Source organism: Kogia breviceps, chromosome X, assembly GCF_026419965.1.
Source record: "Kogia breviceps isolate mKogBre1 chromosome X, mKogBre1 haplotype 1, whole genome shotgun sequence".
Lineage (NCBI taxonomy): Eukaryota > Metazoa > Chordata > Mammalia > Artiodactyla > Physeteridae > Kogia > Kogia breviceps.
The window spans coordinates 116,185,203-116,202,469 of NC_081330.1; the positions used below are offsets into that span (position 1 = coordinate 116,185,203).

At 43.1% G+C, this 17,267-nt stretch overlaps 1 pseudogene; it reads left to right on the top strand.

Annotated features, from left to right (window-relative positions):
• Positions 1-919: 919 nt before the first annotated feature.
• Positions 920-17,267, top strand: part of LOC131748215 (sharpin-like) — a 106,954-nt pseudogene continuing 90,606 nt past the window's right edge.

Below are 17,267 nucleotides of genomic sequence, written 5' to 3' on the forward strand. Positions count from 1 at the left end.
TGGTTGAGACCAGATCCCAAGGATGAGCTGGCTTCATTTAAATGGCCTGAGAAATCTCCAGATCACTGGCTAGAGTTGAATGCAAAGAATAATTTCAAAGATGACATACTGGGGGCAAACTCTGTACCTGTCTGTGAAGACTGTGTGCTTCTGAATAGGCCAAAGCCCCTTCTCAAAAGGCCCCCTTGGTAGAATAATCGTGCAGGAGAAGGGAATGAAAATGGCTGTAAGCAGTCATTTCCATTTCCTCTGTTCCTGAAGCAATGAGTGACACTAAGAAATTCAAACAGATGCGGTTCTGTAGGGAGAGGAGTCAGCAATAAGAGACTGAGTCACACCCGCAGAGGGATTAATTTAGAAGACAAAGTCAACAGAGATGGGGTGATACATGGGAACAAAGAAAAGTCTGAAAATTCAACCCAATGAAAAGGATGCCATCATTCAATCGGGAAAGGGGCACTGCCTCCGAAATTACATTTTTGTTTTCAGCAAGTAGCAGGAAACCATTGAATCACTTGACCGAAGGTGGGAACTCAGAACAGCCATGAAATGGTAATGGCAGAGAAGAAAACTAAGGCGCAATGACTGTGAAATGACTCAGAAGTCAATGCCTCCATTAGCATATCTGTTTCTCAAGACTTTAAGACCAGAATCTCAGACCCACTCGTCATCCATTTCACAGGTCCTATCCGGCTTTACCACATAAAGAAATCCCAGGCCCTACAAAGAACAGTGTTTCCCTCGTCTCTCCCCCAACAGCCTACATTTGCCGTGAATGTGGCTTGGGTGTGATGGCTGCCTGCCAGTTTCCTGCTAGGGAACTAATGGCTGCAACGAAGCAACTCCTTTCAAAATGTCAGTGCTCGAGCCATTGGTTTGGGGATCTCTTCTTTTGAAAGCCTGTCACAATTCAAGGACTATGGAGATTAAGAGCCCATTTAAGGAGACAGCCATCAAAGTTGAACATCATGCATTTCGAAGGATGTCACGGCACCTGGTGATGAATGCACAAAATGGTCGTGTGTTTTCGGTCCTTGGTCAGAACCTCTCCCAGCTGGGAATCGGGGTAGGGATGGGATGTGTAGGTCTGTCTCCCAACCTGGGGTCCTTGTGGGAGTAGGCCAAGTGCTGGGCTAGGTCAGAGCCTGGAAGTGTGAGTAGTTTTTTTATGTAAATCATGGAAATTCCAGAAGTCCTGCCTCCCAGTAGGTAACACGATTCATTACACGGAATCCTAAACCCTTGATAAGTTGCAGGGTGCGTGTCCTCTAAAAATGTTCCAGTCAAATCAGTGCTCAGGTGCCTGATCCTTTTCCAGGTCGTTCTCCACGGTCACCCCCTCCCAGTGGTGTCTCCTGAGGTGCTGGGTTATAGAGTGAGGTTTTACTTCTTTTCATCAGCAGAGCAGCCTCCCAAAGAGCGGGAGGAAGCTCAGACAGCAGTTATCGTGGCCCCTGTAAGTTCAATGACCTGAACAATTTCATATAAACTGTGTATCTTGTGTAATTGGCGAAACGCTACAGCAGTGACATATCTACGTGTACCTCTGTACGCACATGTGGTGTAAATCCATCAGTTGGGTTTTTGTGATCTCAACACTGCCAAATACTGAAATTCATAATAGGGGGCTTCTTCTCCCCAAATTCACCTCTCTTGGACAGACGTCCTCTTGAAACAAAATTACAAGCAATAAACAGACCACCTGGAAGCCATGCCTCATCCTTCCCTTGTCACTGGGGCCTTAATCCAAGACATTATTTCACCTGGCCCGTCTCCCAACCCCATGTTCACCCACTGTGAGGTCGCGTCACTCTAGGAACGTTCCTTTTGCATGCTTTCGGCTTTCTCTGAGAGTCCCATCTCAAGGCTGCCGGCTTCTCACTTGTCTCTCCAAAGCCTTCCCCACTAATGTGAATATGGAGGTTAGATAGACGAGAGAAGGGATAATTGAAGATGAGAGGCTGCTACGAAGAGATTTAATTGATAAGGCCCATGTCAATGAGGCCCAATGGAGCCAGATACCAAAACTCAATTTGCATACATCTAAAATAGCAGGGCTACCTGGCAAGGATCTGAAATACCAGTTCTGTCACTTACATGTCAGTAAGACTGCTCTGGGGAAACCGTACCAACTAAATTCTGATAGTCCTGTGTTAAAATTTTTCCCGTTCCAAAAAGACGTAGTACATACTGTTCAAGACACTGAACAGGAGGGCTCTGTTTTCCTCCTCAGCATTTTTCATAAAGAAGAGGCACATCACAGCCTCTCCTTACACGGACTCACCCAGAGAAGTCCCCAGATCTGCCTTTCTTTCTAACCCACTTCCGTCTTCATTATCAGACATTCTTGATCCTTCCTTCTGAGACACCTCCAAGGCCAGCCACAGCCCCGTCCTTCAGGAGCTGTGCTGTGAAATTTCATCAAAGCCTTTTGAAAAAGCTAGGGGTCGAGGGCTCGGTTGTATGACTTGGGTAAGCCACTTAATCTCTGAAGCTCAGTTTTCCTATCTGTTAAGGAGGGGCCTAGAGTAAATTATCATCCAGGTTCCTTCCAGTTCTGAAAAGAATCCAAAGATGCTAGGATAAAGGAGGGAGCAAAAGAGAGAGAGGTAATTAGCCTATCTCTCTCTGGACCTGTAAGCCGCCCCACTTTCCACTCTCCCTAAACCTGTCTCTGTCATCAAAAGCCCAGAACCTTCCTATTTCACTAGCAAAACATACTATCGAGAAAGAATTTATTGTCCGTTATTGGCCTACATCATACACTCAGAGATCAGAGAAGATCTTTGTATTCTCAATGTCTAGACCCTAGTTGTAATCCTCTCAATTCTTCTTAAAGTACTGAGTGTGATGCCTCTCCCAGGCATCTTTTAAAGTAAAGCCTTATCTCTAAATAGAATGAAAGATTTCATCTCCTAATAAAGAAATTATAAGAGAAGTAAAGAATAGAGGTTATTTTTTGCAGAGCGTCCTTTCAGTATCCCTGAAAATTGGTTCACTTTTTTTTTTTTTTTTTTTTTTTTGTCTAACCATGAAGCAGGTTAGATAGCTAAAAGTAGAGCTAGGGAGAGAAACCCATGGGAGAAGGTGAGGGCTATCCCTACTTGTATCAGTCAGGTTCCCGGCAGGAAAGAGAAAGGCACACCCCAATGGGGGTGAATTTTACAAAGGTCTATTTCAGGAAGCCCAACAATGGATAATCCAGCACTCTGGGCAGAACACTGCAGGGAGCCCTTACCACTCAAGCCTGAAGAGGCAAAAGGGCACCAGCCACCGGACAGAAGTTGTTACCTTCAGCAGAGGAAGCCGACCCACAATGACTGGGCAGGGAGGGAGCTCGGCGCATAAAAACCCGGATTCTCATTCTCCTCCTGCCCACCTAGCACTTACTGGGTCCTCGCATTGGCCAAAACCAACTAGAAGCCAAAGGGTCAGAGAGCCCACAGAGGCAATCCATAAAAATCAGCCTGCTGGGACACAGCAGGCTGGGAAAAGGGCAGAAAGTAAACCTGCAACGGCAAGTGGAAAAGATCCAGCCCACAACTCAAAACAACTCACTGACAAGCATGCCACCTTCCATGCACGCTAGAGCAGGAGCAGCCCAGTTCTGCCCCCCGTTTCACAACAACTGGTGTTCTTCTCTGGTCTCCACACGTCTGCCTCCCTGAGAATAAGAGCAAGAGTCCCAAATGATTTGAATACACATTTCTCCAAAGAAGATATCCAAATGACCCAAAAGCACATGAAAAACTGTTCAACATTATTTGTCACTAGGGAAATGCAAATCAAAAGCACAGGGAGATATCACGACATACCCACTAGTATAGCTAAAATCAAAAAAAAAAAAAAGTCCCCATGCTTTTTAAATGTTAATTCAGAGTTTAAGATTCCTGGTGAAGCCACCGAAAAGGACCTCTACCACATGTGAGCTTGGCCTGAGGTGGAATACATTGCACTTTAAAGCCTTGATATATGTTTAGCATTAAGGAAGTCTCTCCACTCCAAAACTGAGCTGTGTGGGTGTCTGGTTCAGTGGTCTTGCCCACAGCTCAATCACACCTCAGTCCACCTGAACGGTTCCAAACTCCTTACCATGACCCAATCTTCGGGGTTTGGGGTCTATAGGCTTCCTTCTGTGAAGACAAAAGAACTTGAGTGTCTTCTCAGATTGGATTCATCTTTTGAAGGGGAAGCATTCTGGTAGAGGACAATAACTTCCTGTAGCTTCTAGCAAGTGCCCCTTGCTTGAAAGAAATAGCATTCCACCCCAGAGGGCTTTACTAGAAAGATCTGTTGGAGCCACAAAAAAGCAGATCCTCTCTCTACCTCTTTGCAACAAAAATGTCTTATTTTACTTTGGCCAGGAAACATGAATCAGATTGTAGAAAGTAAAGTCCCATCTTGGCTTTAATGAAGCCCAATTTTAGTGCTGATGAAAGACTTGACAGCAGTGTGGGCTTGTTTACTCGTCACTGAAGTGAATGCTCCCACCAGAATTCATGGGCCTTTCCAAGAAGCTAATGGAATAAAAAAATTGTTTAATCCCTTTGAAAACTATGCAAGAATAATCACAGATTCTATATTACAAAGAGTAAAACAGTGCCCTTTCCTAGATAAACATAGTCCTTCTTGCTTGGGAGCGAACTGTCAAAAGACTATAGGTTTCAAAAGAAGGGATGGGTTTCAGACAAGCCAGAATGATGTCAAATTTCGTGGAGTCCAGATGGTCTGTCAGACTTGTCTTCGGCTGCTTGGTTTGTGGTGATTTTTTTTTTTTTTCCTGAGAGCTAAATAGACGTGGGTGATAGAAACATAGCAAGCAAGTCCGGGAATCCATCTGAATCACTGTAGTAAATATATTTCCGAATGTGTGCCCACCCAGAGCTTCACTTCTTTAACAACTCTCCTTCCCCGAGACGTGAGACTCTGAAGCCATGTCAGCGCTCTGCTCTCACCACTCATGGACCCCAGCTGATTGGACCGAAAGTGGACCTTTGACTCAGGGATACCAATTCAGAGTCTAGACTGGCAGGAAAAACGTCTTTCACCATTTGGTACTGGGACACAGCAAGGTCCAGACAGCTAACTGTAGGCAGTCATTTTGTAAGCTGATGTAAACTCAACTGAAGGCCACCATTTAAAGGCAGCTCAGATGTGCCATATATAAACACAGCAGAAGAACGGGCCTGAAGAGTAAGAGAAATATGAAGCCAATAACAGAGATTAGCAGATATGAAAGACTGTGTGATCCCAAAGAGCGAAATGAGTACAGACAGGAAGGGTCTGCCTTCACTTATATGTTGACTTTCCAGGTCCTGTTTCCAGTCCCTGATGAGGCGCGTGCCTTGCCCTTAGCATCTCACACACCCCCTTGTATTCCTCCAGGAAATGTCCCCTTTCAGTTTAATCCACTTTGGATCTTCCCATCAGAATCATGTGTGGACATAATTAACTGTGGAAGATCCGAATCAGGCATCTCAGGGCTTTAGCTTCCGGAAGCGATACCATGCAGGCACAGAGAGGCCTGCAAAACTGTTGAGCCTGGTTCTCTAATAACCAAACGAAATACATCAAAGGGACTCTTTCTGCACACTCACAGGAAACAAGAGGACTGGCGACTGTCCAGCGGAAGATGGAGTTACATGAGGCAGCTATTAATGCCCTGGCACTGGAGGCGGGGGTTTGGGGGAGGGTACACATCACGGGCAGCGCTTCTCCACGGGACTTGCTTCATTACTCTGTTCTTTGTCAAGGCTTCACACTTCGCAGAACTCTAAGAGTTGCGTTTACATTTTGCTGTCACCTCTACCATTGCCTGTTTTATGTATCAGCCTGCTCTGCCTTTTAACCACACCGACCTTATGACGCACTGACCCTATCAAATCACGCTTGTTTAATTCAGCAAGGATAAAAACATTAAAGTTAATTTTTAAAGCAGTGCCTTATAAAATATGTAACATGTTCTACAAAATGACACGAGGTACTTCCATTTTTTAAAGCCCTTGCTTGTTGGCTGTTCATGTAGTATCTCCACATAATGACTAAGTTTGGGGTTATGTGCGATCGAGGCTCTCACATACTCTGTTCTATTTTAGTCAGCCCTACAGCAACCCTGTGAGTTTAGCAGGGCAGACATCAGTAAATTCACTGTAAATGGAAAAAGGGAGGCTCGGTGAGTGAAGTGCAGCTACCCAAGGTTTTACAGCTAATACACGAACAAGTCAGGACACAGATTCAGAAGTTCTAACTCGAAAGCCTATATTCTTTCCCCTACAGAGGAGTGCTGAATTGTACAGCATGTCTAAAATACAGCCTTCACTGTAGGAACCTATTTAACATGGGTTCTCACTACATTGTTTCCAGGTAGTAAAATGTGAGCGTACTCCACGAGAGTTTAAGACTGTCTGACTTGTTCATGGTGGCACCCCAGCACCCAGAACAGGATGAGGTACATAACGTGACTTGGACTGGTTTTCCTATAAGCAAAGCCTGCGATAAGGATACATGTGGAAACGGGTCATCAGCAAGTGTTCCCAGGAAATGCATAGGGAAACAGCACTAGAGAAACAGGACTAAGAAGGGAAGGAGACCAAGCAAGGAAAAGACATTGACTCCCAAGGACGGTAACTGGCTCAGTCCCGCAAGAGATCCTGTGCAGACAGTCTGACTTCAGAGTTGTCCCTGGTAGAGGGCATGATGACTGGAACATTTATGCCTTCTCGCCTATCAATTATTGCTTAAGGGATGCCCACAGGGGCTGTAAATTCCCAGGCCCTTTTGGTTCTTGGGGCAAAGTGGGTTCTGACAGCTTGAGGGCAACCCTTTGACAGATAGACACAGATGCTGGCTGCTGTGAGTAAAAACACACCGGGGGTCCTGTGCACAAAAATTATAAAGGGATCCATGGGGACACGGACAGGGCACTGGCAGCATCCGGCACAGTGCTCAACAAGGATTTTTTTAAATATATTTATGCATATTTTTAACAGCTTTATTGGAATATAATTGCTTTGCAATGGTGTGCTAGTTTCTGCTGTCAAACAAAGTGAATCAGCTGTATGTATACACATGTCCCCATATCCCTTCTCTCTTGGCGTCTCCCTCCCTCCCACCCTCCCTATCCCACCCCTCTAGGCGGTCATGGAAAGAAGGGCGGGCAGAGGAGGGCAGAATACTGTGTTCCATGTGCTTACTAATATTATCCAGGCCAAATATCCTGGCGACATTTGCAGACAGATACGCTCTTCTCCATTTTACCGATAAGGGAACTGAATGGTTCAGTAGTTTGGCTGAGGTTATACAACTTATAATAGTACAGCCAAAACTCAGGCAGGTCCCTCTAGCTTTATAGCCTCTGCCCTTTCCACTACTCCACTCTCATTGAGCTGTCGTTCCATGCCGCCTGGCCTCCCTTTTCAACTCACCAAGAGTGAGCTGAGCTCTCATAGGTCACGATTTGGATCACTTTGCAGCATCCACATTCCTGAGCCCCGTGCACATTTCATCTCTTATGCCCTTAGATCTTGTCCATTTGAAACACAATCAGGAAAAAAAAAAGTTGGACATACAGATGATCAGATAAAAAGTGTTAACCCATTCCCTGTGCAAAAATGACGAAAGATGCCAAGGCCTAATGAAGAGTCCAGTCTCCTGAAATCTCTTGGCATTTTCAGCAGACTGCAGTTTTCTGAGAATGTCTGTGTTTTCCAGAGCATGTCTGCTCAGAATGTATGAGCCAAAACCTCCTAGGGATTTTCCATCACTTGTTTATATCGTGCCTGGATCTACTCGAATGAGTTTATTATGAGTAAGATAGAGTGATGGGATTTTTTTTTTCATGAATTGAGACTGAAAATTGGTTTTAAATATTGTTTTCTGCTTTAAACTAACAATAAATGGCATTTAGACTATTGCACTATTAGTAGGTAAACAAACAGTGCTGAGTTTTTAAGGGATTATAACCTGGTTTAATATAATTATGAAACCAAATTACAATCAGAGGGGTTTGGGAGGACGTTATAAGAAGCAGCCATTTCCTTTTTTCTGTATAATACTCAAGCCTATCCCATTAAACATTCAATTCCCTATCAAAAGAAGAGAAAAGAAAACAGAATTGCAAATGTTCCCAGAGCTTAGAGCTCTAGTTTCGGCATTAACTAGCCTCTGCTTTCCTCCAGGATCCTCCTGTCTATGATGTTTTCTCCACCAGTCTCGATCACATTCATCCAATTTGTCTCAGGAGACATCCTAACCACTTTCTTAATTTTAATTCTGTAGCAGGACTGGTCTAAGGCTGACAGGGGTGGACGGGGTCTATTAAGGATCTGCCCTAGGGCAAAACTGTGAAAGCAGATTGAATTTCATTTGTACCTTCCTTTCTTGTGGCCCCTTAACTTTTCAGCGTCCTCCTCTTTCCCCACCAAGTTTCCCCGAAGCGCTCACACCCTACAGCATGGATGACTGATAATCACTTAAGTTCTTAAACTCTCTCAGAGGCACTGCCTTTTACAGCAGCAGCAACAACAACAACAAAACAGACCAAAACACCCCACAATGCTTCACCTAAAAGGAGATCAGATAGTGTGGCAATCTCATGATGACATTTGTCAGGATGAAGCTTCTCAAAGTAGTGCACGTAGGCTGTGCTCTAGTTCAGTGATGCGGGTACGGAAACAAAGAAAATGCCTGCTCTCGTATCAACTTTTAATAAGAAATTTAACCACACTCGCACATCATCTGACTTACGTAAAGTGAAATTTGCTCCTCCCCAAAATGAAAAACATACAACCCTAGCACACCTGTCTCTTTTAGTCATCACTGTAGAATCAAATTAATCTCAACTTTATCCTAGCTGGCACACAGCTGACCACAGAAGCCTAAGTAAGTCCCACGGAGCCTAGCTCAGTTCAGAAAAATCAGCCAGCCAACCTGTACATTAATAAGCAGTCATAAATAGATGTTGTTTTAAGCCACTAAGTTTGGAGTAGTTTATTACGCAGCAATAGCTAACTGGTCATGGGGCTTGTTCTTCATCATAAATAAGCTAAAATTATGCAAAGCTTATGCAAAAAACAGAAGTCCCCCCGGAAGAAAGATACAAAGACACAGTCCCGTACTATAAATAACTAAGTAGAACCACACACACACACAATCTGGTACAGTGTGTTCCTTTATTATTTGATTTATCAAACATGAAAAACGTAAGTTTGGATACTGCCCATGATTTATGAAAAGTCAGCTTTTAAATTAATATTTTCTGCTTTATGGAGATTGCAAAACAGCCTACTGCAGCTCCCGCCATCTTTGCATTTTACCATTATTAAACCATTCTCTCATCTTTGACATCCTTGACTCATGTGACCCAGGGACACGTTTCTGATCCTTTTTTTTTTTTTTTTTTTTTAACTACCTATCAATTATTCTGGGCAATAAAAAGAAGGTAAAAGTGGCAGATCTGAGTTTACCCTAAAAACGTACATTCTATGAGTTAGGCGCAAAGCAAAGCCCTTCCCCTATAGCAGATGCCTAAAATTATTCATAAGGTGTGCCCTTAACCACTCCGTGCTAGTATAGATGTCCACTGCTGATTGCTAGGCAATTTTCCTAGAAATTACCTGAGCGTGGCTTAGAGGCCTATCTATATGTTACAGAAAATTGGCAATTACCCATATCAGCTGTACTGGTGACTATGAATTTTCCAAACAATAATGTTTTTCTAGAAATAGTGTATGCATCCTATTTCTTCCAATGGATCAGGCCTCGCCTCTTATCAATGGGAGCCGAATTTTTGAAAATACTTCCTGGAATAGCATCTGAAAGTTTTCAGAGTGCTTCCACATCTCATTTCATCTTCATAACAATCATAAGAGAGAGGGAACGAAGAATGAGAAATTTAATTGGCTTGCTCAGTTAAATGGAAAGACTCATTTCACCACAAATTCCTATTTATTTTTCAAGGCCAAATTGACACGTCACCGCTCTTTGAAGCCTCCCAGACTCCACAGGCAGAGATAGGGGCTCTATTCTCAGTGATCCTATAGCTCTTCGTGATATTACTGTGTTTCACTTATTGGTAATGGGGCCCTAGCTAGCTAGAAGGTGGTTTTCCAAGGCTCAGGAAAACCATGTCTTGTTCATTGTATTCTCAGTGCTTAGCAAAGAGCTCTATACATGTTTCATAGATGCCTTAATTAATTCACAGATGATTACTTCTTTAATACTAACTATATAAAGTATCCTCTGGCAGCAGTATATGGAAGCAGAAAACCCAGGGGCCTAGAAGGTAAACAGAATTCAGGTTGAATCCCACTTCTGACACTTATTAACTGAGTCACCTTGGATAGGCCACTTTACCTGAGCCTCCACTTCCTTACCTGCCAAGGATTTCTGCTACAACCACACGGTTAAGGCTACTTTCCAACAGTTTGATGACACTATAGTCAGGGAATATCAAAAAATGAATGGGAAAGAGAAGAGAAGCAAATAAACTGGTGGCAAGAGACCACTTTCTCTAGTTTCATCATATAACAAGAACTACAGTAATTCAGAGACCCTGTAATTACATTTCTAACTTTAATCATTCAGGGTCTAACTCCTACAGGATACGAAATGCTAAGACTACGGGCATGTAGTTGAATGAAAACACAATCACTTTAGTCTGCATATAGCATAGCAGTTGTCTGGGGGGAAGGGGGAAGATACGATACTCCTGAACATCCCATGGTTTGCTACTACTAGAAATTCAACGGAGAAAACCACTTTTTCCAATAACAATACCTGCTCAAACTTGATTCATAGTTTTCAGCTTTGGTGGTGGCAGTGATCTTGCAAAATATACAGCACTTCCCATGTCTGAGATACCTGTATACAACCTAGGTCCCCATCCGCCTAGCCTTCCACCACGTGTACATCTAGCACTTGATAACCACAGATGTAGACAGACTCATTTTAGCTCCAACCCAAGAGAGCTCAGAGGGACACTCCCTTTCTCGTGCTCAGAAAGGATGGATGCTGACTGCGAGCTAGGCAGAATGGGAACCCGAGCAAAGAACCCGCTCCTGCACGTCAAGCAAGATATTAAAGAGTTTCAATATGACTGTCATTTCCTCTACTGGCAGGGAGCAATAAATGAAACATACGTTCCTATTATCTGCCCACCCTTCAGAGTGATGGATTACCTGAATGGAAAGGGATATTGCTCCTGGGCTCTAGAGAATTACAGATATCTCTTCATGGATGTTAATATCAGATGGTGAGGCAGAATTGCCACAGCAGAGGCAAGAACTATCTGGTAATTCATTCTTCCTTTATTTTGTGTTTAAAAAAAAAAACAAAAAGCAATGTCCTTTGCCTTCTTCCATTTCCCATGTATTTTTTCCTTTAGAAAGTAAGTAATAACATCATCATTCTTGCATTAATGGCAGTAGTGGTCATAATTTGAGGCTTAAAAGCGGGGCGATGTGTTTTGAATAGAGCTTCTGGGAGTCTGAAGAGCAACACTCTGCTACAAAGGAATATGGGTAGCGTTTCGCCAGCCAGAAGGTTGACCTCATCTGGCATGGAGGAGTTTAACACGTAAAATAGTGCAAACAAAGCATATGGTACTTACACAAATAACAAGACTGATTAACTAAAATGCTCTGGGAGTTGAGTGTTTGCAGAAAACAATTAAAAACTGACCCGAAAAGCCACTTTGTTTCACCATTTGCAGTTCAAACTTTTAAAACTGGTTCTTTTCCTTTTTCACCATAGTGAACACGAGTTAGTCTTTATCAATGGAAGGCTGCAGAGCGTCCCAAAGTCCTCACTGCAAAGGTGACTATACTTCGGATGGAGATGGAGAGGCAAAAAAGCATGTGAACAATCAGCCTTAATGGATCTGACCCAGGACCGTTCCCTAGAAGTTGTTTTATTAACTAAATCCCTGATGTCAACTGGTTTGATGGCCACTGGCCTCTTTATCTTCTAAGTCTAGGCCAAAGCAATTCCCAGCGTTTGGGTTCACTAAGTCAGGGTTTATGGAAGGAGGCGGCAATAACACTGCTTCGTGACAAAGACTGTTAGTGTTGCTTTAGAGCTCAACCTTTTAAAAAAAAATCTAAAAGAGATTTTTAAAGGGAGACACAGAGTGATTTTTAAGATGGGGACACTCACCACATCTGAATGCCTTCCACCCACCTCGCCCCACCCCAATTTAAGTCATCAAAGCACGAAACACTGGCTGCTTTTTCACTGGGCAAAAGACTGCAATAAATGTCAGACTCGTCAGGGATCATTAAGACTACAGAGCAAAAGTCCACAAAAACATATTTTGTCAGAAAATCATCCTAAACCATCTTGGTCCAACTTGATTTATAAGAGAAATGAACATATTCTAAAACGTGAAAATGGGGATTTGTTTTCTCTTGACCCCAAAGGAGTATCATTTATTTGCTGTGAGCGAAAATGCCCAAGATTTGTTGCACACGATTCAGCCTGAGAACAATCTGTTGTGAAGTCATTTAAAATCCCTGCTCAGGGAGCATCGGGGGCGCCCTCAACAGCTGAGCTGGAAGAATGCTCAGGAAGGGGAAACTAAAAACAAGAGGAGTGCATTCCCGACCACTTTAGACTCCTTCATGTGAAAGATCAAATCGTGACTTGGTAAATGTTTTGCTTCTCAGATTCCACCTCTGAGACTAGGAGAGAGAATATACTTTTGTTATTTGAAACAGTCAGTAACTTTTTCAACTTTCCAGCTACAAAGGGCCAAACCAATGTGACACTGTAGATGTCCTATGGATGCCCTCATGAGAAGCCAGAGATGGAAAATAGAAAGTTCTTTGGTTGTCAGCTGTGTCAGCACTGGAGAGACGGAAAGAAATGCATGCACACACACACCCTGAATCCAATCTATACTGATAGATGAACCACTATTTAAATAATCATTCACCGGCTGTCTTCAAGAATTGGAAGCTACTGTTTCCACGATGAAAGATCTAATTCATAATAACCACATTATTATGTTCACCACATTAAAAATGAAAAAAATGCAGGTCTAGCGCATCAACCGAGATTAAGCGTTAGTAAATGTTCAGACTTAGATAAATCACCTCTCCTGGAACCGAAGAAAAGATTCTTTAATATCTGGTCAAGATCACATTTGAGTTGCTTATCTTATTGCATATGCAAAGTGAACTAGCACTCATTTCCTTAAGGAGTTCATAGTCTTTGGACATAATATATTAGAACTTAAAAATGTATGATTTACAGTGCTTATTAACGGTTACATGATGCCACATTTCTGTGCACAGTCAGAATCTCTCGGTGCCATTGCCACCTGGGGCCGCAACTGCTTGCTCTGCCTCAGCAGAGCCTCAGCTCTGGCCCATCAAGTCCTCTCAGGCCTGTGTGGTTCTGCCTTCCGAGGTCGATCCGTTACTTGCCTCAGGAATGGTGGCTGCTTTGCCTTAGCCACTGCCCTGCAGCCCGGTGACCAGCCATCCGCCTGGTGTTTCTGACTCCGACACTGGATTAGGATGGAACGCCACTCCCCAGGGCATGGGATGGAGCATGTTCTTAGATACCAAAGGATCAGGAGGATATAACCTAGAAGTGTGGGGGAGTTCCCTCCTTTGGGGCGAAATCTAACCAATGGGAAACAGGAGATGGGAGGGAGCCCGCACATACATTCTCGACCCTCCCTTCCACGAACTGTTTGAAGGCACAATTTATTCACACAGCTTGTGCAAAAACATCCACAGACATTCTGACTAAGCGGACACATCTGCCAAATGATCTTCTTTGTCTCTCTGTGGCTCGTTGCAAAACACTGTCACACAGCACCCTGCACTGTTTCCCTTCCTCCCTGCCTCACCTCCTGTAACCTCACTCTCACTGCCCTGGGTTTGTACCTCGCCAATTCAGAACTGGCACTTAATCCTGGCTACAGGCTCTAGGGAAACGAAGCTAAGACAGCTAGTGAGAAATCATCCCTACATTTTCAAATGCATGTATTTCTCAGCCAAATAAGAGGGCACAGTACATTTCCTACAGCTTTATGATGTTTTGAGTCCCCAAAGCAAAAACAGTCAAGTGCATTTGAAATTTTTGTATTTACATGTATTGAGAAAATAATGTCATTCCATTGAAACTGTAAAATATCAATGAGGAAACAGACACTGACTTCTTACGTATGCTGTGTTCAGAGGGAAGAGCATGATAAGGTTTTATTTTGTCAGATCACTGAACTGCTACGACCACAGTACAAGTTATACAAATTTTGGCGTCACAAAGAACGTGGATGGCGCCTCAGCTTTGCCACCTACTTAGTTGTGAGATCTTAAGCAAATTACTTAAACCCTCAGTTCTTGTTCCCTCCTCTACCGTGTGGCACTAATAAATACATACTCCGTGATGTTGTAAACCAACCAGCCCTGTGCTTAGAACGTTAAGAGTGCCCAGTAGTTGGTAGCTATATACATCATCGTTGCAGATTTCCAATTAAGGAAGAAAGAAAAAGTCAGGTTTCTTATTGAACTTTTGGAAGAACTGTGATGTATTTGAGTTACAAAGAGGTATTTTGCTTACAAGTGGTAGAACTGCAACTCAAATAAGCTTAAGCAACAAGGGAAATTGTTGACTTCGATAATACAGAGAGAGAAGAATGGATCTAGCCTCAGGCATCAGAGCTCAGGAGCTTTGGTCTGTGCCCTCCTAACTCTTGATCTATCAGGCCCCCTTCCCCGTGCACATCACCTCCCTTCTCTTCTGTTACAGGTGCTCTTCCATGAGGTCCGCCAGCATGAGCAGGCTTACCCCATCTCAGCTGAGCAACCCCAGTGAACAGAGAGCTTTTCCCCAGCGTCTGCGTATCGATTCTCTAGGACACTAACGGCCCCTGATGGTTTCACATGCTCACCCCTTGGACCAGTCATAGTTGTTAGGGTGATGACATACTAGAACTGGCCAAGTCTGATCACTCATCTGCCCCAGTGGTCAAGGGGACAAAATCTATTATTTAAAGAAGAGGGCTGACCAGTTACGAGATTTGATTTTTTTCAGCTCCTTTGTGGCTAGCAATGGATAAGTTAACAGAATTTGAATCGGTGAGATGTAAGGGGATGTCTAAATGAGTTTCCAAAAGATGTTTTCCTGGTGAAAAGGGAAGGCTCAGCTGCTTTGCACTTTTTGTCTTTGTCCTCCTTGTTTCCTGCCTGAGACACACATAGGACATCTGCAGCAGCCAACTTGTGACCATGAGGGAAAAGTTACATGCTAAGGATGGTGACCCAAGGAGCCAGACGAAGTCAGGGTCCTTGATGATTTCATAACATCACTGCACCAGCTCTGGTCTGCTCATCTTCAAATTTCTTGTTATAGAAGAAAGACTATTGAACTATTGTTGTCAGGTTTCTGTTACATGCAGCCTGTTGCAATCCTACTGTATATCCATGTACATCATCTTTGGATTGGTTACCATAAATGTCACATACCTTGCTACGTAATTTGACCATATGTCTATTATATTAAGCAATATGTATTCAATATCAATCAATTATACAACACTAAATAAAAAATACAGCCATGAAAAAAATAAAGAGAGAAAGAAGGGGGCTGAGAAAGTTTCCTAGGTAGACCCATGCGCACGCACACGCACACACGCGAGCACGCGCACGCGCACACGTAAACCACGACGCACGATCAGCAGACGTTTTCTGTAAGGAGCCAGATAGTAAATAGTTTAGGTTTTGCAGTCCTCATAAGGTCCCAGTTGCATATTCTTCTTTGCTTTTTGTTCTTACAACCCTTTAAAAATATGACTGTTCTTAGCTTGCTGGCTGCACACAGACAGGCCACAAGCCACAGTGTGCCAACCACCACTGCACTAGAGTATAAGGCCAGCAGAATGAATATGAAAGACTCTTCATTATGGAATTGGTGATAGGTTGGATATATTTAGACAGGGCTAAATGTTTAGACTTTCACTGGTGAGGATGTACATGGTACAGCGGGGGGCGGGGAGAGGTGGGAACCAATTTCTATCCAGCAGTCAACAAACAAGTATTTTTTGAGCACATACCACTGAAATTCCAAAATCCACATCACACTCTTAAATTGGGCATTGTACTTTAAAGAGGCCAAGTTACCTATATTTTGTACATTAGTATGTAATTAGAGGGAGAGAGGCATATAATAGATATCCTAGAACTTTAAAGGAGGCAAGAGAAAGAACAAAAGAACAAAGGCAAACCTTCATACAAGTGTCTATCCTTCTCCCCTATAAAGTATTCTGAATATCAAATAATGGGAGTAGAGGCAAATTTAAACATTTTCTGCCCTAATGAATTCAATTCAAAATCTGTTTTAATATTAGACATCTTTATGAATATTAATGCTCTTCAACGTAAGTAACTAGAGAAAAGAATATTCGGCATTCCCCTCCCCACTCCACCCACTTCCTCTGTCATTGCTCCTATGCCCTTTTAATGTCATTTTCTAACAGTGAGACAGAACATTGACAAGCTATGGGTATTGCTCAAAATTAAACAAGGATAGCAAAATAAGTCACTGTTTACAAGAATCCACACCACCGAGTGCCATTTCTGAAGCTTTACCTTTTAACATTAGACCAGTGATTTTGAAATCACAGAGTCTGGGAACTTGCATGGGAAAACATACATCTTTGAGTTCACTAATCACTAAGTGAAATCTAGCATTTCTTTGAGTTTTAAACATAGTCAACAAACCACAGTAGTATTAGCAGTACCCGTGCCTTTGTCACAAAAATCAGATATTTTCATATGACATTTTCAAATTACATCTTACATGCTACATGTAAGATACTGCAGATCTCAAAATACCATCTCTGCTCACCACTATTTAGAGATTACAATAGTTATTAACTCGCCACTAGATCTAGTTATAGAGTATGTAACTAAAAACACATACTGCCATCAAATTCGTTTTTTAATATTTATTACTTCAACATAATTGGTTTCCTTTGTAATTCTATGTATTTTCTTTTATGCATTTAAAAACGTTTTCCTGGGCTTCCCTGGTGGCGCAGTGGTTGAGAGTCCGCCTGCCGATGCAAGGGACGCGGGTTCGTGCCCCGGTCCGGGAGGATCCCACGTGCCGCGGAGCGGCTGGGCCCGCGAGCCATGGCCGCTGAGCCTGCGCGTCCGGAGCCTGTGCTCCGCAACGGGAGAGGCCACAACAGTGAGAGGCCCGCGTATCGCAAAAAAAATAAATAAAAAAAAAAAAAAATAAATAAAAACGTTTTCCTG